This window comes from Micropterus salmoides, unplaced genomic scaffold, assembly GCF_014851395.1.
Source record: "Micropterus salmoides isolate LMB-PRFRI ecotype aquatic unplaced genomic scaffold, ASM1485139v1 Ms_hic_scaffold_1, whole genome shotgun sequence".
Lineage (NCBI taxonomy): Eukaryota > Metazoa > Chordata > Actinopteri > Centrarchiformes > Centrarchidae > Micropterus > Micropterus salmoides.
The window spans coordinates 26,219,248-26,246,871 of record NW_024040040.1 but is presented as its reverse complement, the minus strand read 5'-3'; positions in this window follow the sequence as shown (position 1 = coordinate 26,246,871).

The following is a 27,624-nucleotide window of genomic DNA, read 5'->3' as shown; positions in this document are numbered from 1 at the left end:
TTGGATGTCCTTATCATGCCATAAAAAGCCTCACAGTCTCACAGGCAGAAATGCTCTATCCCGGACTGTTCCTCCAATGTGTACAAAGTTGCCATCGAGAGGGGTCCCAAATTAGTTAAATGCAAGAAATCAAATCGTGGCCGGGTTTGAATCAAGTCTCTGTTGATGTGGTTGTACAATTAACAAAAATGTGGAGATGGTGTATCCTTTATTACAATCAACCGTCAAAGCTTGTGACGTTTAAACACTGAGGTATTAAAATGTGATTGTCCGAAAGACTAACTGAATTCATTTTAGATAATTAATTTACAAATAAAGACCAAACTCTTTATTATCAATTTCTTTCCAGTGACAGGACCACTAGGTTGGTGAGTAAAACAAAGGTCTCAACAAAAGTAGTCCTGCAAAGAGACATTCACACCAGTAGCTTTCGTAGATGTCCCTGTTTAATCCCACAGGTTAATCAAGGAGACATTATAGATACCACACTATAGGTCAGTTATGAATACGTGATACATGATATTTGATAGCCAAGGCAGAAAATTGTGTCCTCTTAATCTTTTATCTATGATCTTTCAATATTATTATTATTATTACTATTCTCATTATGGCTTATAGATATATGTATTGTGTTTTTTATCTTTCCTATACTCCTTATGTTAGTCTGTCCACATTTACTAGGGTTTAGGTCAGAGCTGTGAGATTGTTTTGGTGTTTTCCTTTTCTTGTTGTTCCTCTCCTCTCCTGGAATGATCATTCAAGGCTGAGTGAGGACCTCTGTTCCCTAAAACATAGAAACTTAGACTGTGTAAATGATGATGCATCCCTTTGCTCGGGGCCAGACGCTCGAAGCTGCCGTAGGCGGCAGGTCTCTGGATATGTCAGCTGTATATGTGTTTAAGTACTTCTCTGTTTATTATCTTTTGTTAAATAAATTCTTCAAACACAACGGTTCGTTGTAACTCAATTCTTTGCTGAACCCCTCACCAGGAATATAATTTCCACAACAGCAGTCATCTACCGTTTGTAGCCGTTTGTCGCCATCAATAGAAAGGGATCTTCAAAGTAGTTTTCACTCTGTCCATAAGACCTAATCTGATTTTTGCAAACAGGACTTTAAAATGTTGTTCAATATGTCTATATGCTGTACAATAATCAAACTAAAGCATAACAACAATAACATTAATCACATGCTACATAATACTTAGTGACCACTTGTTCAGGCCCATTTATCATGCTTCAGTTCAAACCTTAAGCTCAATATCTGGATAAATGTACAGTAACAGGATATCCCATTGTACAAAATTGTACTTATTCAATAACAGCTGATAATTAATCAACAGAAATAACATCAAGCTAATCTGTAGGCAGTCTAGGTTCCAAATAACTTGGCTTGTAGTTGCGATGCTCATACTCTAATTAGAGAACTAATATCAGAAACAAAAAGTTATACCCACAGCGGAATGTAAACATTATGGTTTAACATTTCCACTCAAAACATTACAATAAAATCATCATAGAAAACCATATACATGCTATGTCTTCATAACCTTCCCTTTACTAGCAGTGCTGTGTAATTCAATCAGTTACTTTAAATCACTATCGACATTCAATTTCTATGGCTCTCAATACACATGCAGGCTGAAGAAATGTTGCAGTGCGCACACAGTTAGCATTGTTAGCATCACGCAGTTACGTCATGACGTAACAGCTGGGAGAAGGTATTATTTTCCTGATTGCCTGATGAGGGACATTACATAATTTTAATACATTTTGAAGTTCTTGTTAACCCTGTATTGTCACTGGGTTAGAAAAGCAAACAAACAAACAAACAGTGGAATAAACAGTGAAATGTCCCGTTGAAAGATCTTTGGTGACTCTTTGGTCATCTAGCATCGCTATCATCTTTCGTGTGCCACAAACTTCAGTGTTAACTAGTCATTGTGTATCCAGGCAATAATGAGGCCTAATTTAGCTAGGAACTTTGAAATGCAAAGCCTTTCACCATAATAATTATTATTATGTCTACACATAAGCATAATAAGAAATGACAAAAAAGTATGTAACAATGAGTATTAGCTGTTTGGTAGTGGAGGGGTTACTCACCATCAATTTGTGAAAAGCAAAGACTGCAATATAACCACACTCAAATGCTGTGGCTCAGAAGGTAGAGCGAATTGCTTACAAATCAGATGATCAGTGGTTCGATTCCTGGCTCCTCCAGTCTGCATGTAAAGTGTCCTTACAGAATCCCAGTCAATGTGATTTACAGGACTTGCATGGTAGCCTGTGAATGACTGTGTGTCTGAATGGGGTGAATGTGACATGTAGTGTAGAGCCCTACCAATATGGGTTTTCGGGGGCCGATGCAGATATTAAAGTCAAAAAGGTAAGAAGATAAAAACATATATATGTCAATATTTTGATTTTGGATAGGAGAGCCCCTTCCTAAACTACACTTAGAACAGACCGATATTTTGATTTTGAAAGCTGTTCTGTATGTGGGCTATAATACCTTTATCTGAATGGATTATATTAAAAAAGTCTTACAAGATTACAGTCGCAGTGACTGAACATGGAACATCAATAAATGTATTTTTAATAATTAATATAGTGTACCAGCTATTGTGTTTTAATTATTTTATGCCAAAAAGGAAGATCAATAATATGTCACTTTGTGTCCCCTGAGAGAAAGGTGAGATTGGTTAACCAAGGTGGCCTCCTCCCAAGATTTGGCCTTTGTGACCTGCACAGGAAAAGACTCAGCTTTGGGGTATAGAAAAACCTGCACAAGCTCAAACAGACATAAAGACTACAAACTATGTATTCTGAGAGACATCCTAGACACCCTGACCATAAAGGTGTCACCCCGATGCTCCCCAGGACGAGCCAGATGGCAGGGTAACCATGGCAACCGTGCCCCCCTTTCTAATTACTCCAAACATCAAAGAACCCCTTTCTTTCAGTCCTAGTTCTATACCCCACCAAAGAGCCATTAACATGGACTCTTAACCTGCCCCCTCCTTCTCACGCAGATATGTGAAACTGATAAGAAAGACAGACACCAGAGAAGGACGCTGCCCCGAATTCCTTTGTGTGGACAAATTAATATTGTCTCCTTATAACCTTGCCTATTACCTTGTTTTAATTAAATGAATCTTTAAGTTACTTAGTAGGTCTTTCCACGTTAATTTGAGTAGTTATATTACCATGTTGTTGCTGTTGAAAAGAAGAAACCACAAATAAGTTAATTTTGCAGCGCTCTTTAATTTTCAGCAATGATCACTGACATTCCTTCATTTTATGTTTTAACTAATGCTTTATTCCCAACACTTTCTGACACTTCCTTTAGAAATTATATGATACAGAAGTATTTTCCTGTGCTATTCCAGCTCGAATTTAATGTTAAATAACCATTTCTTCCCTAGTGAGAGGATCAGTGGTTCTCTCGTGGAACCCGTGTCTCCCCAGAGGATAAATTAAGAATTACAGGTCCATGTTTTTGTAATGCCTCTCCTGCTGTTTAATGTATCACTCTGTATTTCATTGTTCATATAACTTGCTATATATATTCTATAAGTAAGAATGTTTAACAGCCAATATTATCCAGGAAATGTTAGTTAACTTCCTTCCATCCTTCCATCCTGAAAATGTGTTTAACTGGTAACCATCCTAATCTTTACAATGATTACTTTGTAGTTTCCTTTTTATCAAATGGGGGACGCTGGACGAGCATACCTCTGACAACAAGCAGTAAGAAACCAACGGCATTCTGTGGTTGACTTGATGTCCAATAGTCTTTTAAGCCATTAGCTTTAATCCTTAATCATTTCAGCGTAAACTCCTAGCCACATTTAGAGTTATTATCATATAGCTTGCGTTTATGGGTTCTCTTTCTCTCTTAGAATCAAATCCTTCTCCACAATAACTCAGACCAACTAAATTCACATTGAACTACACCATTCCCATTCTCTGCACTTTGTTTTGCTTAGACATTGTTTATTTCTTTGATGTATATTTAACCTCATTTATTCACATAGTTAGTTCTAATAAATTTCACCCAAATCACAGGAACTGTGTATGTGTATTGTTTAACTCCAGGTCACTGTAACGGAGAATTTACGCCTTCGATATGAGATTGACTTATTGATGATTGATTTATAGAAATGATTAAGCAATTACTACTAACTGATCACTAGGAATAATTGTATAATTATTAAAACCATACCCAGGGAGTCCAGAGACGGAATTTCTGGTGGTGCCCCGAAAACGAGAGATTTATGAATTAATATTTACGAATATATTAATATTCATAATTTTTATTAACAGTGATGTAGGTATACTAGATTAACAAAAAAGTCTGTGGCTTTAGACATTTAACATGTTGTTTGCCTGTATTACACACCAAAACAGACCAGTAAACTTCTTATACATTTTCTTAATACATTCAGTTGAGGCAAGTTATAACAGTCTTGGCAGGATTTTTCCTGCATAGAGAAATTTTGGTGCCTCCCAGAAAGGTTTTAGCGAGTGCCAAAGGAATATCACCAGCACCAAAATGATATGAATAGGAAAAAAATACCATTTCAAATCTTCTCCGAATGTTTTATTAGCAATTTATCAAACAACTTTTGCGCAAGCAGAACATAAACTTAGAGGCAGGGTAGGTAAGATTGAGAAACTAACAAACAGCACAAACAGCTGGATTTTGAAAGTATCCAACATAGAAACGGTAGTTACGTACTATAACTCCAGATTCTATGAGTATAGGCGCAGCCCTCTAAGGCTATCGCTATTGGGTTTACCCCTCCGCACACCTGCATGTTACTGAGAAAAGTTGTCGATGCCCATCCATAGTGCCTTTTCTTCCGCACTGAGAACCAAGGTCCAGTGAGGCCCTGGGCCTATACTCATAGAATATGGAGTTACAGTACGTAACTACTGTTCTATTTCGTATAGGCTTCGCTCTCTAAGGCTAACGTTATTGGGTTAGAGGCGAAGCAGGATGAGTCAACGCCTCACTGGCCCATACGGTACCACCAAGCACAAACCCACCTGCCCAGAGCTATATAATGAGCCAGGACTGTCGGCGTACGCACAAGCACTGATGGTGCGACATGGGAAGCAGAGGACCAACCCATGTGTAATAGCCTGGGAACCGGATCGAGGGCCCCACAGCTATACAGATGCAGGCGGGGTCATGACAGTGACCGCATCAGCTGCGCAAAGAGCAGGGGCAGCGCGAGCAGCGGCCACTCCCCCCAGCGTTCAGTGGGAGAGGGCGCACCACATACTCACAACGGGAAAATCACTCAGCCAAACACTACTACTACTGAGTGAGTCAGCTGGAAATGGTAGACATCCCACAGGTAGAAATGGACGAAAGACCTGGAGGCTGCCGTGCAGATGTCGTCCACCGTCATCCCACCGTGCAGTGCCACAGAGGAGGAGACGCCTCTCATGGAGTGCACCCTGATGCCGTCTTGGGGAGATTCACCGGCTGACATATAGGCCTGTGAAATAGCCTCACACAGCCAGTGAAAAAGACACTGCGCTGATAGGGGAAGTCCCTTGGACTGCTCCCTATAGTGCACAAACAGGTGACCACGTGCGCCACGTAACAGGACAGCGCACGCACCGGGCAGAGGAGGTTGGATGTAGTGTTGTCCTCAGACACATGGGGGGGGCGGAAAGAAGCAGCTGGAGGAATGAACCGCAGGAACTTACCTGTGTTCGGGGATGACGAGAACATGAAAGTACGCGTCCTTCAGGTCGATGGAGGTAAGCCCTGACGCACACACTCCAGCACCTGCTTTACTGTCAACATGCGAAAAGGTCTCTCCATAATCGCTTGCTGAACAGTGACAGATCTGGGATGGACCTCACGCCCCCCATCTTCTTCCTGACCAGGAAGTAATGGGAGTAGAACCCCTGATTCCTGAAGCTCCGCCTGGAGGGCGGTGTTCAGAGCCGAGGAGGAGAGCAGTCTCCACAATCCCAGTGAAAGGGGGGGTGGGGATGCGAACTGCAGCCTGTGATCCTCACGGATCAAGCTGTCCATCCATCCTCCGCCGCTTGGGGGGCCACATGGTGAAAGACCTTCACACACAGTCAGAGAGGTCTGTTTGGGTGTCCTCTCGTGTGTGGGAGGGACCACACAAGGCAGCGTAGTCGCCCTCGTGGGTCCACAGCTGTACTGCATCCCCAGTGGGGGGAGGGAGGCGGAGGCAGACACAGTCGCCAGTGGGTCCGGCAAGGGAAGAGGGCGAGGGAAGACAGTGTTGGCACACATGTGGGCTCAGACCAGTCATCTGACCATGTCAGGGAGGGGGACAAGGGGAAAGAGGATGTGCAGCTATGCAGCAAGCCCAGGCTGCTGTTAGCCGTTTGGCTAACACACAGCTGGCTCACACTATGTTGGGAAGTGAGAAACAGCAGCTATAATCTCAAAAGCGGCTGTTCTGTAAAGTGCAACTCTAGGTCATGTTTACAAGAAACACATTTCTCCCCAGCGTCACTTTCGCATGCCGTGGTTAACGTGTTTGGCACATACATGATGCCGTACATCATACATGTACAGCGCACAATGCTGTCACACACCTCTGGATGCGGGAGGAGGGACTGCGTCTGTTATGCTGTGGTCACGCACGAGCCCGCAGCCAGGCTCTGCCAGGGGGGATGTATGTAATCTGTGGAGCGGCAATAGGATAACACTACATGCAGGGTTGTGAAGAGTTATCCTGTCCGCATGAAGCATAATGTCCGCTTTGAGGACTCCTATGACACAGCCTGCCATCTGTGAACCAAAGGGGGAACCCTGGACGTACAGAAGGACCGTGTCAATGATGTTGTGATTATGCACGTCCTCGCAGCCGGGCACTGCCGTGGGAACGTGCGTAATGTGAACAGCATCACACACTGCCCGGCAGATTTCTCCTTCAGAAGAATATCTGTACTGGGTGTGTCTGTGTTCTGTCCACACAAATCGTAATGTCCGCTGTCATGGGCTTATACACAATTTCAGTGGGGAGGGGTGTGTGAAGGAATCTCTGATGGTGAACAGAGAGTGTACTGCTTGTTGCTTTGAGCTCAACAGCAGCTGGCTCACACAGTGTGGGAAATGTGTGCTTAGTGTGGCTGCTTCGATTGAGTCCCCAGCCTGGGGCATTATGGTTGATAGATGACAGACGTCTCTGTCACCAAACAGTTTGGTCTTGTTGTGAGGCAAGTAAAATGATCAAATATGATCAAAATTACTCATGGTGCAGCTAGAAACTGATAGTGACAATAGTGTTCCTTTGTTTTCTCTAGATACCTAGGCCCAGATCAGACTAGAACTGTGGTAGTCAAGTCATAGGTGCTGAATGTTTGCAAAATCCAGGCTGGAGAAGCAGCGACCCTAACAGAGACCATCTTAACAAGCCAGAAGAAGCTCCCCCATGGCAGGGTTTTCATCATTTGCCAGTGATGTATGTGAGTATCTGTGTTAGTGCATTGTCATTTTCATTTTTATACCATTCTGACCATAATTTACTTTAAAATTTTTATTCAAATGTGTGTCCCATTTCTAGGCAAGAAGTCTGCAGTAAGAAAGCGGGTCACAGATTTGTTCCTGGGCTTGATCACGGTCCACTGCGTGTTCCACCGACTCAACCTGGCCTGCATCAGTCAGACAAAAAAGGAATGCGAGGACCTTGGGAACCATCTTCTGGTTTTACCAGGGATCCAGCAACAGGACTGACAGCCTCCAGGAGATGGATGACAATTAAAACTGCAGGTTCAATGAACTGCCATAATCTGTGATACATATCTTTATTAAATAACCAAGCGACTTTGAGTGCAAACTGTTACCTCTGCTTTTCATGGGGGCAAACAGACAAGGTGTGGAAGGAGGCAACAGATGTTGTCCGCTGGAATCTTCCAAGTCTGTTGGCAGACCTGTCTGCAGGCCAGGAAGGACCCAACTGCTCATGGGCTCCTCAATTTTGTCAAAAATTAGTTCTTTCCCCCAGCCCTGTGTCTGATGAAGTTAAGAGAGTGACTTCATTTTTACTAGACATTCTAGACTGTTACTGTATTTTTCCAAAATTAACTAGCTGTACTTTTAAAGTAGAGTACGAGAGGCTGCACAGTCAGAGCCCTTTGCTTCTCTCAAGTGGATTAGGAGGTATGTATGTAGTTGTTGACAATAAAAGTCTAAAATAGTATAAGTTTCTAAAAATGTAACAATGACTCCGTCATCTGTGACGTTGTGTTGTAATTATATATTATAGATGACAGCACTGAAGGCGTTCTTGGTCCTACTTAAGGAGAAGACCCTAGTTAGGGTCAACTCCTGGCTGACCTCTGATACCAGACTGAAAGAACCCAAGGAAGAAATTCCTGCCTGCATCTGGGAGAGGTTCCAGAAAATGGTATGAGATATATACCGTATGTATATATACATATATTCTCTATATATAATAATTACCACAGATGGGCCCGCCCACCCACTTGACCCTCAGGTCAATGATTACTGATCGATCATCCAGTGCAGTCAAAAAAATGAGTTTCTTTCTTCTTGTTTACCATTTTAATATAATAGGTCAGATTTTTTGAGTAGCATTGTTTTTAGCAAATGCCAGATTGCGAACAGCCCCTCCTCTTCCACTTAGTGAGTGCATTACACGGAACATAGCCTACGATTGCTTTCTGCTTTCTTACAGTGCAGACGCTTTGCTGCTTGCTCTTAAATCTGCTTGTATTCTTTTGCAGAAACTCTCTTTTTTTCTGCTAGAAATTATGAGCAGCAGATCTTGGATACTTTTAAATCACTGGGACTGTCAGATAAAGTAGGCTATTGCCATACTTTAAACACTTTTATGATCTTAGTGTACTGGGTAATAGATCTGAAAGTGGGAGTCCTGGGAGTCGCCATCCTCACATTCCTAATCCCCATCTAGGTCACCTCATCTCCGGACAACCTTTCTCCCCTCTCGCCCCTGTTGGACTTCAACGATCAGGAATGGAAGACCTGGTTAGAGCTGGGACCAAATTTACTCCCCGCACCTTCCCTCGCTCTACTCCCATTCTCTCTACCCTAAACCCCCCTCACCGTCCACCTCCACCACTGGTTCTAAGTCCTCCAGGTTTGACACGTGTCACAAATACAGCGCCCAACCCGCCCTCCCGCTCCGCAATGGCGAAAAAGCCCAGCAAGCTCTGACTGATATGTGCTGGGTCCAGGCTACAAGGAAAATAACAATCATGTGGCCCAGTGTGCTGGTAGTCTTCTCCATCCCTGTCTTGATAGGTAACAGAAAAAGCACGGTGAATGTGTTAAAAAACAGGAAGCACTCAACATATCCTGCAAATTTAGTATTAATTCCTCATCAGCCAAAGCCTGTTGAAAAAAGTGGGCCAGATAATGTTTTTAACACACTAAAATTAGTTTTGTTAAACGTTAGGTCTTTGGCAGGAAAAACCTTTTTAATCAATGATTTTATAATTACTCACAATATTAATTTCATGTTTTTAACTGAAACCTGGTTGGACCATTTAACAGTGCAGCTGTCCTTATCGAGTCTACCCCTCCCAACTTCAGTTTTATGAGTGAAGCTAGAGTGCATAAGAGAGGAGGTGGAGTTGCCATTTTGTTTAATGACTCCCTCCAATGCAAAAAGATGTCTTATGGGAATTTTGCTTCTTTTGAATATGTGGCTCTTCAGCTGAATTCCTCTTCTTGAGCTATTTTTCTAAATATCTACAGGCCCCCTAAATACTGTGCAAACTTTTTGGTGAACTGCTGTCTATAATCTGTATTGACTTTGACTGTGTGGTTATTGTTGGTGATTTTAACATCCATGTTGACAACCCAGGACAGAGGCGCTAAAGAACTGTGTTGTGTTCTTGATAATTATGGACTGACCCATCATGTGACAGAGCCCACACACAATAAGGGGCACACTTTGGACTTGGTCATCTCCAAGGGTATGAACATTTCCAAGGTTGTGGTGACTGATGTTGCTCTCTCTGATCATTCCTGTTTTCTTTGAGAGTGCACAAAAATGTACAAACAGAGGTAATCACAAAACGGCATATCACTGAAAACACGAGGAAAAAATGTATTGAGGTTTTCTCCTCGACACCCGCCCTTTCATGGGTCTCAGTCAGTGAGCTTGTAGATAATTTCAATTCTAAAATTACAAATGTTATTGATGCCATTGCACCAGCCAAGGTGAAGGTGGTCTCTGGTAAGAGAAGATCTCCATGGAGAAATGCCACACTGGTTAGGACTCAAAAAAGAGAGTGTCGAAAAGCTGAACACAGGTGGCGGAAAACAATCTCCAGGTTCATTATGACATCTATAAAGAGAAACTTTGCATTTATAATTTAGAACTGAGAAATGCAAGGCGGTCCTTCTTCTCTGACATCACCAAAAACACTAATAATGCACGTGCCTTGTTTGCTACTGTCAACAGACTAACCAACCCTCCTGTGTCTGTAACCTCTGAACTTCTATCCACCTGCAATGAATTTGCTTCCTTCTTCACAGACAAAATTCAAACAATTAGACAAGCATTCAGTGCCTCCATGTCAGTAACAGGATATGTCTTGTCCCTGTGTCCAATTAAAAACAATTCATATAGCATGAGACAATTTGATTCTATTAACCATAAAAACCTGGAGGACATAATACAACATCTGAAATCCTCCTCATGCTGCCTTGATATTCTGCCAACAGGTTTTTTTTTAAAAATGTGTCTAAATGCATGGCCTCAGATCTACCTCAAATTGTCAGCATGTCTCTCCTCTCAGGTTTTTCCCCACAGGCCCTGAAAACTGCAGTCATTAAACAATTCTTAAAAAAGCGCAATCTAGAGAGTTCACTAATGAGCAATTATAGGCCCATATCAAATCTCCCATTTTTAAGTAATTGAAAAAGCTGTTTTTCAACAGCTTAGTGCTTTCTTGGTACTAAATAACTGTTTTGATGTCTTCCTGACAGTGGCAGAATTTCAGTCTTAGTATTATTGGATCTCAGTGATACATTCGACACAGTTGACCACAACATATTACTAGACAGACTTGAAAACTGGGTTGGACTTTCTGGAACAGTACTAAACTGGTTTGAAGCCTACTTAAAGGACAGGGACTACTTTGTGTCTATAGGTAATTACACATCTGAGCTAACAAAAATGACATGTGGAGATCCCCAAGGCTCCATTCTGGGGCCTCTTTTGTTTAACATTTACATGCTTCCACTCGCTCAGATTATGAAAAACAACAAAATATGTTACCAAAATTATGCAGATGACATACAGATTTACATAACGATATCACCAGGGGACTATGACCCCATACGAGCGCTGAGTAACTATATTGAGCAGGTCAACGATTGGCCAGGATTTTCTTCAATTAAACAAGGATAAAACTGAAGTTATTGTTTTTGAAGCCAAGGAAGAACGATTGAAAGTCAGGGCTCAGCTTCAATCTGTAATGTTAAGAACCACAAATCAAGCCAGAAATCTTGGTGTAGTCATGGACTCAGACCTGAATATGAGGAGCCACATTAAGACTATTAGAAAGTCAGCCTACTATCACCTGAAGAATATATCAAGGACTTATGTCTCAGCAAGACCTGAAAAAACTTATCCATGCATTTATCTTCAATTGACTCGACTACTGTAACGGTGTCTTTACAGGGCTCCATAAGAAATCCATCAGACAGCTGCAGCTGATTCAGAACACTGCTGTTCGAGTCCTCACTAAGACAATAAAAGTGGATCACATCACTCCAGTTCTGAGGTCTTTACATTGGCTTCCTGTATGTCAAATAATTGATTTCAAAATCCTGCTGTTAGTTTATAAAGCACTAAATGGTTTAGGGCCAAAATACATTTCTGATCTTCTGCTTCATTATGAACCATCCAGAACCTCTCAGGTCATCTGGGACAGGTCTGCTTTCTCTCCCCAGAGTCAAAACTAAACAAGGAGAAGCAGCGTTGTTATTATGCTCCGTATATCTGGAACAAACTCCAAGATAACCGCAGGTCTGCTGAAACTGTCAGTTCTTTTAAATTAAGGCTTAAGACTTTTCTTTTTACCAATGCTTTTAATTAAATATTTACATGGTGAGAAATGAATAGGTAACTGAGTGAAAAGATAATAGTGAGATTGAACAGAGTGAAGGAAGTGGTCTTAAATCTCGCGCCTGAGTGATTTGCAGGAACCTCTGTCCACCTGTAAACACGCAGGTGGGTCCAGAGTATAATTGGATCAAAGTGGCCTGCGGACAGACATGTCCTGGTTTCTCTGTAGTGTCCCAGGGTTTTTGGAGTTTCAGTGGACCCAAAGATTGCTTTGGACCCGAGTACAGACTAGCTAGAGAGAGTAGATTAAGTGTACTTCTCTGTTTATTCTCTTTTCAAAATAATTGTATCTCAATTATTTGCTCAACCCCTGAGCCTGTTTTTATTTTCCATTTAACTCTTTTAACCCTGATTGTACACTGCACTGTAACTTTTACTGTCCTGTTTTACCCTGTTTAGTATTTTTTTTTTTATCCTGATTTTATTTTCTGTTCACCAAAATTATATTTTATTGTGTATTTTTTTAATTTCCCTATGTTGCTTTTATGTTTAATGTAAAGCACTTTGAATTGCCTTGTTGTTGAAATGTGCTATACAAATAAACTTGCTTTGCCTTGCCTTATGATACTTTCAGCTAAGTATCTTTCAATTTAGGTTTAATCAGGGAGAAAAAAGTAGTTTGCTCAAGTTTGTCACAAAAAGACAGCGTGAGGAGCAGAGGGAAGATAATTCAGCTCAAGTTCAGCCACCATTTTCAACCCAGACACTTACTCCTGCGCCATTTTCTCCTCAACAAGTGCCAGGTAGTAGCGAAACAAGTGGCTAATTTAGACTTTCCCCTGTCAGCAGCAGGACGTGAAACTCCAACCACAGCATCAACCCCTCCATGCCAAAGTACAGGTAGGCCTACGTAAACAATGACTGGAAACAACTTTCCCAATTGTGTGTTAAACACTGCTACAGAGCTGAGCAGAACCCAAGCAGAACCCAAGCATTCATGCAAAGTCACCTGACAGGGAAATATCAACCAGCTGAACAATGATGCTATGTACCTATGATGCTATGTAACTGGACTTGGTTGAAGATACTGGAATCTGCAGCCCTTTCTAATGCAAAGGCCCCCCCTTCCAACCTCACCATCCAAGAAAGGACGGCTGTGACATCTCTGAGCAAGGATCAAGACATCACCATCCTACCTGCTGACAAAGGAAGATGCACGGCAGTCCTTAATGTCACGGAAATTGTATTCCTGGTGAGAGGTTGAGCAAATAATTGAGTTACAACGAATCGTTGTCTTTGAAGAAATTATTTAAAAAAAGAATAAACAGAGAAGTACTACAACAGAATCAGCTGGATCAGAGGTTCTTTCTCCTAAGACAGTCACTAACGTCTGGCCCAGAGCAAACAATTGCATGATCATTTACACAGTCTGAGCATCTATGTTTTGGGGAACAAAAGGTCCTTGACTGGTCCCAGTCAAGGAAGGAGAAGAACAGCTAGTGAGGAAAACAATCAACAACCCCACATCCCTGACCTAAACCCCACACATGTGGACAGACTGGAATAAGAAGAACAATAATAAAGATGGAACAGGTTAAAGATTTAAAACAATATATACGACATAATAAAAGGAGAAAAATAGGACTCTTATAAGTACTTGCATAAAAGATAATAAGTGTAGGAAGAAAACAATTTTCTGCCTTTACACTTAACACAGCGGACTACCAGAACAAGGTCAACACACTACTAATGGACACAAGCACATATGAGACACTGAGACAAGACCCAACCAGCAGATACAAGAAAAAGGCCATAGAATGTCTACAACAGTTACAGAAGGACAACACCATCAACCGTGAACAATATTACCGTTTGTATCCTGGAGAAGCCATTCCATGCATTTATGGACTACCCAAGATACACAAAGAAGGAGCCCCACTCAGGCCGATTATCAGCAGCATTAACTCTGTCACCTACAACATTGCCAAACACATTTCTACCATCTTAGCTCCTTTGGTGGGAAACACGCCTCACCGCGTCCAAAACTCTATTGACTTTGTAAACAAAGTTCGAGGACTAAAACTGGATCCAGATGAAACCATGGTATCCTATGACGTGACTTCTTTGTTCACCTGTATCCCCACCATAGAAGCAGTAGAAAACGTAAGGAAACGGCTAACACAAGACAACACCCTGGACAACAGAACTAGCCTCAGCCCTGACCAGATCTGTAAATTACTCGACCTCTGTCTAAACACCACCTACTTCCAGTGAAACGGAGGATTCTACAGACAGAAGCATGGCTGTGCCATGGGCATCTACATGGAAGAAGTGGAGAACAAAGCCCTCAACTCCTTCAGAGGAACAGCACCGAGCCACTGGTACAGATATGTGACGACACCTGGGTCAAAATTAAAAGCCAGGATGTGCAAGCCTTCACAGAACACATCAACTCTGTGGACAGTAATATCAAGTTCACACGAGAAGATGATCACACCCACTGGAGCACAAGCTAGGGGTCATGAGAGCACTGCACAACAGAGCGGAAAACAAACCAACAAGCGCCCAAGCCAGGGGCACTTACAGCTTGTGGATACCTTAAATAGACCTTTGTGAAAACAGTCACAAGATACATACATCTGAAGGACAAAGGACACTTGTTTGAGGACCACCAGGTGCACATTTTTTGACAGAGAAGATGGATGGTTTGAAAGGGGTGTCAAGGAAGCCATCTACACCAGGGTTGAGAAGCCGTCATTGAACAGAGGAGGGGGTCTACGCCACCACTTATCCCCCACTTACAATGCTGTCCTTTCATCGCTTCCCAGGAAACTCAACAAACGTAACCTATTGGCCTCAGTTGAAGATACCAACATTGGTCGTTCAGTCTTGGCCACGGGAAGTCCTAACGACTGTAACGACTGTCGTTACAGCAACCAGGAGTACTAACGAACCAGCAGTATCGACGATCCTGGCAAACGACCCCACTGAGGTTAAATAGCTGAGTTTCCCTACCAGTCAGTCAGAAATGAAGAAGTCCTTTGGATGAGAGACGAACTTCCAGTATCTTCAACCAAGTCCAGTTGCCCTTGACTTTAACCTTCGTTGGATAACTATGACCTGGATGACTGAGAATCTTCACAGATATGTACAGATTGTTTGTGTAATAATAATAATAAGAACTTTTATTTGTACTGCACTTTACATCTGAAACAAATCTCAAAGTTCTTCAGGTAAGATCATAAAAGCAAGGTAAAAACATCAATATAAAATACAGACAAAAAATGAACAAGTGAGCAACGACTCGCAAGGTTATTTAAAACTCTTCTGCTAAAAAGTCCTTTTTTAAAAGTCTCAGTAGTCTGAGTTGCCCTCAGATGATCAGGGAAGGCATTCCACATCCAAGCAGGGGTAGAACAGTGTAGTGATCAGCCAGTGTGGATTTGTTCATTTTATATCAAATAAATTTGGAGACTCCAAATTCCTTCTCTCTCTCCCTGAGAGAAAGAGGGCGGGGTTGAGATATCAACCCTCAACAGACAGCTGAAGAGACCCCAGAGGAGGGGGGGTGAAAGGTTTGCTTTCCCTAAGTGCTGTTTTTGGGCAGTTCGATTGTAAAACTTGCTCTGGTGAAGCTGAGATAAGACTCGGTGCCTGACTGTTAAAATGACAAGATTAACATTACACAGAGACTAACCTCAACCTGAACCAGGCTGTGAGGACCTCCGCAGCCATAAACTAAACAACCTCTAAATACTCCCAAGACCAAAACGGCAGGGTAACCATGGTAACGAAGTTCCTCTTTCAGGTTACTTCCAAACATCAACAATCTCCTCTTCAGGCGTGAGGAACTCCAGACGCCGGAGAAAGGACACAGTCCACATTCCTTTGTGTGAACACTGTCTCCTCAAAACTCAAAGCATTACCTTGTTTAATTAAATATTCTTTGTTAAGTTACTAAACAGGTCTCTCCACTCCATTAGAGTAGTTATATTACTGTGTTGTTGCTATTGAGAAGAAGAATCCATATAAATTAATTCCGCAGTGTTTTAATTTTCAGCAATGATTCCTGACATTCGTTTAAGTGATGTTTTAACTAATGCTTTATTTCCAGCTCCTTCTGACCTCTCATACCTAGAAATGAAATGTTATCCTGTGTTAAATTATTAATTTCCCCAGCTCCTGAGCAAATGATTGTTTAAAGAAATAATAATTTGCTATCTTCAGTCTCCTCCACCAGAGCTCCCCCAAGAGGACAAAATAAGTATTACATGCCATCGTTCTGAAATGCCGTTTTTAATTGTCACTCTGTATTTATCCGTTCGTAATCTGATGCCATGCCATCTGCATTCAGGCTCTCATGTTTTTGAGTTCTCCCAGGTTCACTAACCTTCATCCTCCGTTCAGTCGGCTAGGCTCATCCTCTGGTCCTCTCCTCCCCGGACTTCCCCCACGGCGTCCTCCCAGTTCCCCCTCACCTCCTCGCTTCCTCGGCCCCAGTGCTCCCGGCTCTCTGGTCCCAGTCTCCTCGGATTCCCTGTGCCAGTGTTTCCCCGGCATCCACCTCTCCCTCCACTCCAGTCCCTCAAACCCTTTTCCCTCAATAAACCTCCTTCGCTCTGAGCACTGCATTTGGGTCCTCTCTGTCCCCACACCACACCGCCCATAACAATGTGATTCCTATGAAATGCTAACCTTTTAACTACTGACAATTGTTTTCCTTTTTATCAAATGCTTAAAACTAAGAATGGTATAACCGTTTGACAATTAAGGTTTGATTGTGGGACGATATTTGATTACAATACGCGCAAATAGGTTGTAGAATGGACATATTAAAAGTTTAAGACGGTCTCTCAGGAACAAAGCCAAGCCCCTGGGAACACGCCCCAACAAACAAAAGCAGCCTGCTCGCTCTCTTCTCTTGTTCGCTCTTTCATTGGACCTCGGCACGCGCTCAGCATGCTCCGTCTCCCAGCAAGTCTGGCCCGGCCTGCCGCAAAAATTCCTTGCCACACACGCGAAGCGCCGCGACCTCAGCTTTTCCCTCGTTTCCAGCAACTTACCCCAGAGGAAAAATCGTTTGCTCAGAATAGTCTTTTCTTTAACTCCCGAGAAAACACTAAGATCTCAATAGTATATCATTTTGAGATCACTCCAATCTGAATTGTTGCTCCTAAAACCCCTTAGGAAAAATGGATGAGATGAAGATGACTTCAATATTGATGTCTCCAAGGACGATGCAGTCAAAAAGGACTTCATTAATACACTACATTCCTCCTCTTTCTTTCCAACAATAAATATATTTACCAGAGTCACAAATACTTCTACAACTGTTATTGACAATATTGTCACAAATATACGAAATGTTAAGCTTGAATCAGGAGTTTTACTTTCTGATATATCTGATCATTACCCAATAATGCTGTTCTTTAATTTTGATTATAAATGTTTACCCTTATGTCACCCGATAAAAATTAAAGTAGTAAACGATCGAACAATGTATCAACTTAAGGCAAGTCTGCAAGCTAAAGCTGTTTATTGTTGCTGCGATCCTGATACTGCATATGATTTCTTGGTAAATGAAATAACAGACTCCATTCGTTGCTCCATTCCTATAAAAACTGTTACAAGCAGAAGGGCAGAACACAAACCCTGGCTAACAAGGGCAATCTCTAACTCCCTTAAACAAAAGAATAAACTTTACCAAAGATATGTTAATAAACCAAATATAGAGAACAAAACTAAATACAATGTTTACAAGAATAAATTGGTATACAGTGGGTACGGAAAGTATTCAGACCCCTTTAAATTTTTCACTCTTTGTTTCATTGCAGCCATTTTCCAAAAATCAAAAAAGTTCATTTTATTTCTCAGTAATGTACACTCCGCTCCCCATCTTGACAGAAAAAAACAGAAATGTAGAAATTTTTGCAAATTTATTAAAAAAGAAAAACTGAAATATCACATGGTCATAAGTATTCAGACCCTTTGCCGTGACACTCATATTTAACTCAGGTGCTGTCTATTTCTTCTGATCATCCTTGAGATGGTTCTACACCTTCATTTGAGTCCAGCTGTGTTTGATTATACTGATTGGACTTGATTAGGAAAGCCACACACCTGTCTATATAAGACCTTACAGCTCACAGTGCATGTCAGAGCAAATGAGAATCATGAGGTCAAAGGAACTGCCTGAAGAGCTCAGAGACAGAATTGTGGCAAGGCACAGATCTGGCCAAGGTTACAAAAAAATTTCTGCTGCACTTAAGGTTCCTAAGAGCACAGTGGCCTCCATAATCCTCAAATGGAAGACGTTTGGGACGACCAGAACCCTTCCTAGAGCTGGCCGTCCGGCCAAACTGAGCTATCGGGGGAGAAGAGCCTTGGTGAGAGAGGTAAAGAAGAACCCAAAGGTCACTGTGGCTGAGCTCCAGAGATGCAGTCGGGAGATGGGAGAAAGTTGTAGTAAGTCAACCATCACTGCAGCAATCCACCAGTCGGGGCTTTATGGCAGAGTGGCCCGACGGAAGCCTCTGCTCAGTGCAAGACACATGAAAGCCCGCATGGAGTTTGTTAAAAAACACATGAAGGACTCCAAGATGGTGATAAATAAGATCCTCTGGTCTGATGAGACCAAGATAGAACTTTTTGGCCTTAATTCTAAGCGGTATGTGTGGAGAAAACCAGGCACTGCTCATCACCTGTCCAATACAGTCTCAACAGTGAAGCATGGTGGTGGCAGCATCATGTGGGGGTGTTTTTCAGCTGCAGGGACAGGACGACTGGTTGCAATCGAGGGAAAGATGAATGCGGCCAAGTACAGGGATATCCTGGACGAAAACCTTTTCCAGAGTGCTCTGGACCTCAGACTGGGCCGAAGGTTTACCTTCCAACAAGACAATGACCCTAAGCACACCGCTAAAATAACGAAGGAGTGGCTTCACAACAACTCCGTGGCTGTTCTTGAATGGCCCAGCCAGAGCCCTGACTTAAACCCAATTGAGCATCTCTGGAGAGACCTGAAAATGGCTGTCCACCAACGTTTACCATCCAACCTGACAGAACTGGAGAGGATCTGCAAGGAGGAATGGCAGAGGATACCCAAATCCAGATGTGAAAAACTTGTTGCATCTTTCCCAAAACGACTCATGGCTGTATTAGATCAAAAGGGTGCTTCTACTAAATACTGAGCAAAGGGTCTGAATACTTATGACCATGTGATATTTCAGTTTTTCTTTTTTAATAAATTTGCAAAAATTTCTACATTTCTGTTTTTTTCTGTCAAGATGGGGTGCTGAGTGTACATTACTGAGAAATAAAATGAACTTTTTTGATTTTTGGAAAATGGCTGCAATGAAACAAAGAGTGAAAACCTTAAAGGGGTCTGAATACTTTCCGTACCCACTGTATATAATCAGGAAAAGCAAATATAATCACTACTCTGAATTGATAAAAACCTCGCAGGGAGACTCTAAGAAATCATGGAAAGTGTTGAATAATGTTTTGAATAGGGACCATAAAGATACCGTGCTCCCTGATACAACAAATAATACTGATCTTGCAAATGAATTTAATAATTACTTTGTATCAACAGGGGCAAATCTCTCAAAAAACATTACTCAACCACACAGTGTCTCTTACCAACAATATATGTCAGGCAATTATCCAAACTCCTTCTTCCTAAAGCCTACTGATGCCATTGAATTGTATAATATCATAATGGCTCTGAAGAGCTCAAATTCTGCAGGAGAAGATGAAATTAGCAGTAAAATATTGAAAAGTATTGCCAAAGAAATAATTGAACCACTTACACATTGTATTAATCTCTCACTGCTTACAGGAACTGTTCCCAAAATGACAAAAATTGCAAAAATAATTCAGATTTTCAAAGCTGGTGATAAAAATTACATCATAAATTATCGTCCCATATCAATTTTACCAACTCTTTCCAAAATATTGGAAAGAGTGGTTTATAATAGACTTATTAATACACTGAACATACTTAACCCATCCCAGTATGGCTTTAGGAAAAAACACACCACCTGTATGGCGATCCTTGACCTTACTGAAAAGATCAATGATGCCATTGAAAAGAGGGAATATGGTATCGGTATATTCCTAGACCTTTCAAAGGCCTTTGATACCATCGACTTTACCATATTACTGTATAAATTGCACCATTATGGAATCAGAGGTAAACCACTGAATTGGTTCAAGAGTTATTTACACCAGAGGCAACAATATGTAACTATTCACGAACAGAGATCAGAAAACAAACACATTCAATGTGGTGTTCCACAAGGATCCATATTAGGTCCTCTCCTCTTTATTATTTACATTAATGACCTGGAAAATTCCTCAAAGACCCTTCATAAAGTAATCTTTGCAGATGACACTAACCTGTTTCTATCACACAAAAATGAATTTGAACTTCAGAAACTACTTAACAAAGAACTTCAGAATGTGGATAACTGGTTCAAAGTAAATAAACTATCTATAAATACCAGCAAAACAAACTATATAATATTCTGTCCAAACAAAAAACAACTTGATTTCGATGATCTAAATTTTCAAATTAAAATAAAGGGAGAGGAAATAAAGAGAGTGAAGACGACTAAATTTTTGGGTGTCTTTGTAGATGATCACCTAAATTTTAAACACCATATTGAATATCTTATCAAAAAGCTATCAAAATATGTTGGTCTGTTCTTAGACATCTGCTTCCTCAAGCAATACTACTTACTCTTTATAAAACACTCTTTGAACCCCATTTAAACTATTGCAATATTATTTGGTGCAATACTTATCATACTTACTTAAAAAAATTAGAAATTCTACAAAAAAAAGTCATTCGTGCTATATCATGGTCTGATTTCAATGCTCCAACTCGTTCTATCTTTCTTGGGTACGGTATTTTAAGACTAAATGAATATAATATATTTCACAATGCATGTACTATGTATCAGGTGGTCTCTGGTCTGAATAGCAGTTTGTGTGAGCTTGTTCCCATCCGCTGTCCCCAGCACACTCACCTCACTAGAAATAAGCACATTATTATTGGGAAAAAACGGAGATTAAAAAGCACTGGTGTGAGTGTAGTGTGCCGGGGACCGCGGATTTGGAATGAGCTGGATGACAATCTGAAAAACTCAAGCTCTTTTGTTTCCTTTAAACAAAATTTGAAGAAACAACTATTAAGCTTGTATTCATCTTCTTGATGTATGTACTACCTCATATTCTGAATGTATGTCAGTGTTACTCCTTCAATCTCAAGGTAAACTGTAAAACAAAATTGTACTTGTTAAATGGGATCCCTTAATGTGTTGTGTGAAAGTTATGTATGAAATGTCTTATATGTAGGCCACACATTTTCTTGTTTTTGTTTTTTCTTTCTTTTTTTTTTTGATTGTAATGGCCCCCGAGCATAAGCTTTAGATAGCTTCTTTGGGGACCAGTTCACATATATGATCACTTCTTTGTTCTTTGTTATATTGCAAGTGCATATGAATATATGTATGTATATGTGAATAAATAAAACCCTTCCCTTCTAAAAGAGAGATTGAGGTTTTGAGACTTGGGTAAGACAAATGGATACTGAATTGAGATTACAATACGATAAATGAAAGTAACAGGTGAGATCTCATCATTGTCTCTTTTTGAGTTCATTAATGTCTTGCTTATTGCTCCTAAAAAGCAGTTAGGAGCTCTGGGTTGGGTCTGCTGGAGGCCCTGAGCTGGATTTGAACCCTGCTCCTGCTGTCCAAAGGGCAACACACTGCCCTTGCACCATCCAGCTAAAACTAACAATGTTTTTAAATAGAGTACAAGTTTCCTTTACTTAAAAGAGGAGCAATACCATATCCACAATTAAAGTCCTCAAAAATCTACTCAAGTAAAAGGTATAAAAGTATTCCATAGTGAATGTACTTAAGTATCAAAAGTAAAAGTGCTTATTCTGTATGACAGATACATGTTGTATCTCAGTTCTTGCGTGCATTCGGTCCTTAATGAATTAATCTCTAAACATCATGTCAAAGTATTGGGTGTTCGAGTTATGCTGGCTGTGACTACCTTAAGAAATTGGAAAACATAACTTGTATCAGATAATTAACAATAAATACAATAAGGATTTGAAATTAAGGGGAGTAAAGGTACAAACCCCTATAAAAAGAAAATACTCAACCTCAACATTTGACATAAGTAAAGTACTTGAGTAAAATAACCCCTAGGTGGGGTCACTATGACAAAACTGAAAAATATCTTGGAGCTTTTTTTCTGATCCACATTCTGGAGACGGAAATTACGCTTATTGAAGATACTGTAGAGCTTGCATCTTTTGATCAGAGTAATACAGAGATGAGTTTTTTGCTCCTGAGACCAATATGAGAAAACTGAGACATATTTGAGAAGAATCATGAGGATGGATTCCATTTCCCCAAGGGAAAACAACACAATGCAGAGTCAGGAGAGTTAATGATACTTGTGAATAACTCTCAAGGTGGGCCATTTGGGGTTGAATTTGAGTCATAGCTGAGTTTTCTTTGAGCTCTTTCTCAGATCCCCTGGTCCAATGTTCAGGAGACTTAAATAAGACTTTTTTTTTAAGATCAGTTAGAGATCTCTTGTTTAATCAGAGTAAGACAGATGAGTTTTTTGCTCCTGAGGCGAATATGAGAAAACTGAGACATATTTGAGAAGCATCATGAGATCCTAGGAGTCATAGCTGAATTTTCTTTGAGCACTTTCTCTGATCTCATGGTCCAATGTTCAGGAGACTTAAATTAGACTTATTTAAGATCAGTTACAGAGCTCTTGTTTTGATCAGAGACAGACATAAATGACATTTTCTATGGTTGTTTCTGAGATGAATTTCAGAAGTGGGAGAAAAGGTCTTTGGTCTCACCTTGGTATTAAAAGCAGCTCATTTGTGTCTAGGAGAAAAGAAGGAAACAACTATGAGATCTCATCTTGGATTTTGCTTTCCTATGGGACTTGCCTTTTTTATTTTCTTTTGTTTTGTCTGTTAAAAGTTATCAGACCATTAAGTCACACAATTTTAATTCAAGTTCTTTAAGCTTTATTCCGTCCAGTTAACTTACACTGCTCCCACCGAAGGATGGACCCAGCCACGTGGGCCCGTCTTGCCAGCAGTAACCCAAAGGACATCCAAACCAGAATAGAGCCTAACTGCCAGGCCGAGGACGATCGCCACTGGAGTGTTTTCTTCATTCAGCCATAGAGAACCCCCAGAAAAATTCCCTAGCAGAAAGCCAGGAATCAGGCAGCTAGCGTAGGGACCCGTGCCGACGACACCCAGTAAGGCAAACCAAGGCATTCTGTGATCAGTGATGTCCAATAGTCTGTCAATCCATTATCTTTAATCCTTAAAACTCATAGCCAAATTTAACTTATTAGAGTTAGTTATTATTAGTTGCCCTTATGAATCAAATTCTCCCCACAAGAGAACCCAATTTACATAGAACTCCACATTCTCATTGTTTGCCCCATGTTTGTTTAGCCATTGTTTATTTCTTTGATGTATATTTAACCGCATTTATTTCACCTTAGTTATCTAATAAATTTCACAGTAATCACCGGAATTGTGTGTGTGTATTGTTTAACTTCAAGTCCCTGTCACGGAGGACTTATTCCTTCGATATGAGATTGACTGATTGATTTAAGATAATTGAGCGATTATTAAGTAACTGATCACTAGTGAATAATTGTGTAATTATTAAATTATAACATTACTTAGGGGTCCGGAGACCCTGACCGAACTGAATCTCCGGTGGTGCCCTTTTTCGAGGAATTATGAGTTAATATTTCTAAATATTAATTTCATAAGTTTCTTAAAAATCATACATAGACCTGCTACAACAGAAAGCCCAATCACCCATGGTGCTGAGCTTAGTCCTGGGGATAAGGCGGCGGTTTGAGTTTGTTGAGCGGAGGGATGGTGTTGAAGTTAGAGGGATGAGTAGTTCTTTCAGGTGGGGTTGGGGGGGGGGGCAATTCCATAGATGCACTGGTGGGTGAGGAGGGACATCTTATATTCAATTGCAGCAGAAACTGGAAGCTAGTGAAGTGAATGGAGAATGGGTGTGATGTGGTCGTACTTTCACACTCTCATCATGATCCTTGCAGCACGAATTGTTTAGAAACGGGAAACCCTACTGCTATTGTGTCTGTCAGCTTTGTGTGCGTGAATATGTGGCCGCCATGCCAGGCTATGCGATGCTGTTTATGTTAGTCTTGTGCTTGTAATAAGGCTTGTGTGATTAAACTGTCGTCCATTCAGGCAATAATAGTTCTAATGGCCTATTTTGGTTAACATACGTTTGAGAACCTATTCTGTAGGGGAGAACCGGGCCCAATAAATATTATTGTATAATTGTTAATAAATCCTGAGAAACAGTACCTGTTCTGTCTACATATCTGCATCTGGGCAACTACATGGTTGTAGTTCTAAACATATTTAGGGTGTCCTCACTTTTTGTCTCTCCCACGACATTATTCCTCTCTCCTACAGAGTCAATCACAATTACATGCACATGGCCAACTATGCAAATTAGGTGATAACATAATTTAGCGACTTCTAGTGACTTTTAGGACAGCCAACAGCTACTTTTCTTACTGAGGAGTTGGCGACTCTGAGTGTGTTGTTTATTTTCACAATGGCATTTGCATGTGTAGTCAACCGGACCCTCTTGGGCCCTATAATTTTTCTTCCTTCTTTCCTATATGGTCTGTCTCTACAAGGTAATCTTTAACTGGCCTAAATCTAAGCAGCCAATCTGCTGGATGCTCTAATGTCGTACCTAAGGAGGCTGGAGGATACATGCAAAACATTTTAAATGAAGACAGTCAGTTTGTAGACATACGAGACTCAGGAACCACTGTTATCTGCTACTCAAGCATGAACAGTGTCTCCCTAACACTGTATATGACCCGTACCTCACCTGTTACCCAAATTAAGCCTACTAGGAAAATTTCCCCACACAGTGTTTTATTTTTAATTTAATTGTGTGTGCTAGCTGTTTAAGAATTCCTTCAACCTGAGAGGAAGAGAGTTTAATATCAACCCCAATTCACATTAATCCCCACTTGCACACCACTGAAGAGATCACACCTGGAATCCGCAGAGGACTCCAGCTTTACTAACGACACTAAGATTTTGTATTTATTGGCTTTCTGCTTGTGTCTTAAATGTTCTTTTTTGTGATTTGTCATCTGTGTGTATAAATATTATATCCGAAGTTGAAATGAGTGAGGCTGGGTTTGAAACCAACCATGGGCCTTTCTATGAGTTTATGTGTTCTTCCTATGTAAATGTGTGTTTCCTCCAGGTGCTCATCCCACGTCACACATGCTGGTGTGTATAGAAGAGCAGAGCTGAAAATAATACTCAGTGACCAGGGTAAATAAAAGTTGATAAATAAATAGTTATGTTTGTGATACGGCCTAAACCAGGCATATGAGTATTTTGTGCAGTGTTTAATGCAGCCACTGACAAGTATAGGTTTCACTCTAACACATCCTCACTCTCATCCCTTTTTTTTCTATATTCTTTCTGTATTTATTTCTCTAGAGTCAGCGATTCTCCTCCATATGTGTATGTAATGTATGTAAGTACATTATAGGATTGCCTGCTGCAACTCTTCAGAAATGCAGGTTTTATAGTCAGAGATGTGACACTGAGCAGTTTTACATTGGCACACGGTCAGCAAAAATATTTTTAAAATATATCTACGTAAAGTGCTGCAATGTGCAAACAAACTATAGTGCAAACAACTAACAAAATAAATCAACTCTCCCAACTCTCCCAGTGACAATAGAGATGACATCTAAGGTACATGATGATCCTGCTACTATTGGCCTTGATTCATACACAGCTTTTAAGGATGTCACCATGCACCAATAGTCTAGTCTATTTTGCCTCCTTCCCTGCCTGGACATTTACAGAGATGTGGGTGGGTGACATGCTGACCCATCCACAGGGAAGCAGAATAAGAAAACCCAAGTCTGTCAAAACAATGTTTTCTTAGTCTGACAAGTAGCCTAGGCATAAACTGAAGCCTATTTAATTTTATGTTGAAAGCATGTCTTGCTATTGCATTTTGTGATTATTTTCTATTAACTTGAGCCCTAATGTCCCAGGACGTGATTTTTGAGCAATACAAATAGAAAATTCATGTCTAAAACTCATAATGCATCATTCCATCCATGCTACACAACTATGTGAAGCTAGGAGGCTCAGCTAGAAGCCAAACCAACCTTTATCCACAACAAACACCCATCAAACACCAATCATCTAAATGAGCTTATATCACAACATAAATCGCTCTGTAATCACTGTATTTGGCTGCAGTTATAAGCATCCAGTTATCTCTAATCACAATGTATCCTCATGTCCAACCTCTCAAACCAAATCTAATACCCCCCTGAGATCAGCTGTATAGCTCACATCACTGAAATTACCAAAATGACACACTAATTATCTGGATAAAAGTAACAAATGAGCCAATATATATATACACACAATTACAACCGCTGACTTACTTATGCCGTTTCCGCCGTTTCAGAACTCTACTTTGCACTCTTGTTGGCTCTCTGATCATTCTATGACTAGGAGTTTGCCCAACATTGTCCCGTCTGCTCATTTAACCTTTTTAATCAGGCTTGTGCCATGTAGAAGCACGAAAAACACAAGAGAATTGTAATGGTGAGACTTACCTTGACATAGGTGTGATTCGTGGTGTTAGCTCTAGCAATGTTAATGGTTAATCCTTAATTAATTAATTGTTGTAAAGAATTTAACTGTGTGCAGTTGATGTTGACTACCAGCTACGTACAGCATGCTAACCTCGACAGCCAAGTATTTTAACGTTAACGTAGCTATCCTTATTAGCTAGGTTTCTTACATGCTTACTAATAACTTGTTTTAAGGTGGGATACATTGACAGCGTTGTGTTGCACAGATTTGTGCAGCGGTGTTGAGAGAGAGAGAGAGAGAGCTGAACGAATATATGCGCTGCGCACAGCTGTGCACTTGAGTACGATTTTAAACAGGCCTAGTAAGTCATCACTGAGATACGCATTGTTGGGCCTCACAGTCTGGTAGAACAAAGACTGGGCCTTCTGATATCCTACAAGCCAGACCCCGTATGGGGGCATAATAATGTCAAATATCGCTTGAAGATATGAGATCCTCGCGAGCGTAAATGAGATCTGCACGCGCACAAGCAAAAGCCGCGCTCGCATGCGGTTAATCTTTTTGGCAGATCTTTTTGACGCTAGCTGACTAGCATGTCTTTTTTTGTTGTTTGTCTGTATAACAGGCACAGTTACAAAATGCTTCCAGGCGGGTGGTTGCCTTGTTAAAGAGTGCCCTGGCTAGTGAAGCTGAACCATCTTCACAAAAACGTAAGTGTGCTGTAAACATTGTGTAAGATTATTTATCTTGTGTCATTCCTTAACAGACCGTTTTATTGTTTACAATGGCTGCACAGTTAGTAACAACAAAAAACAAAACATAATATCAGCGTGACCACTG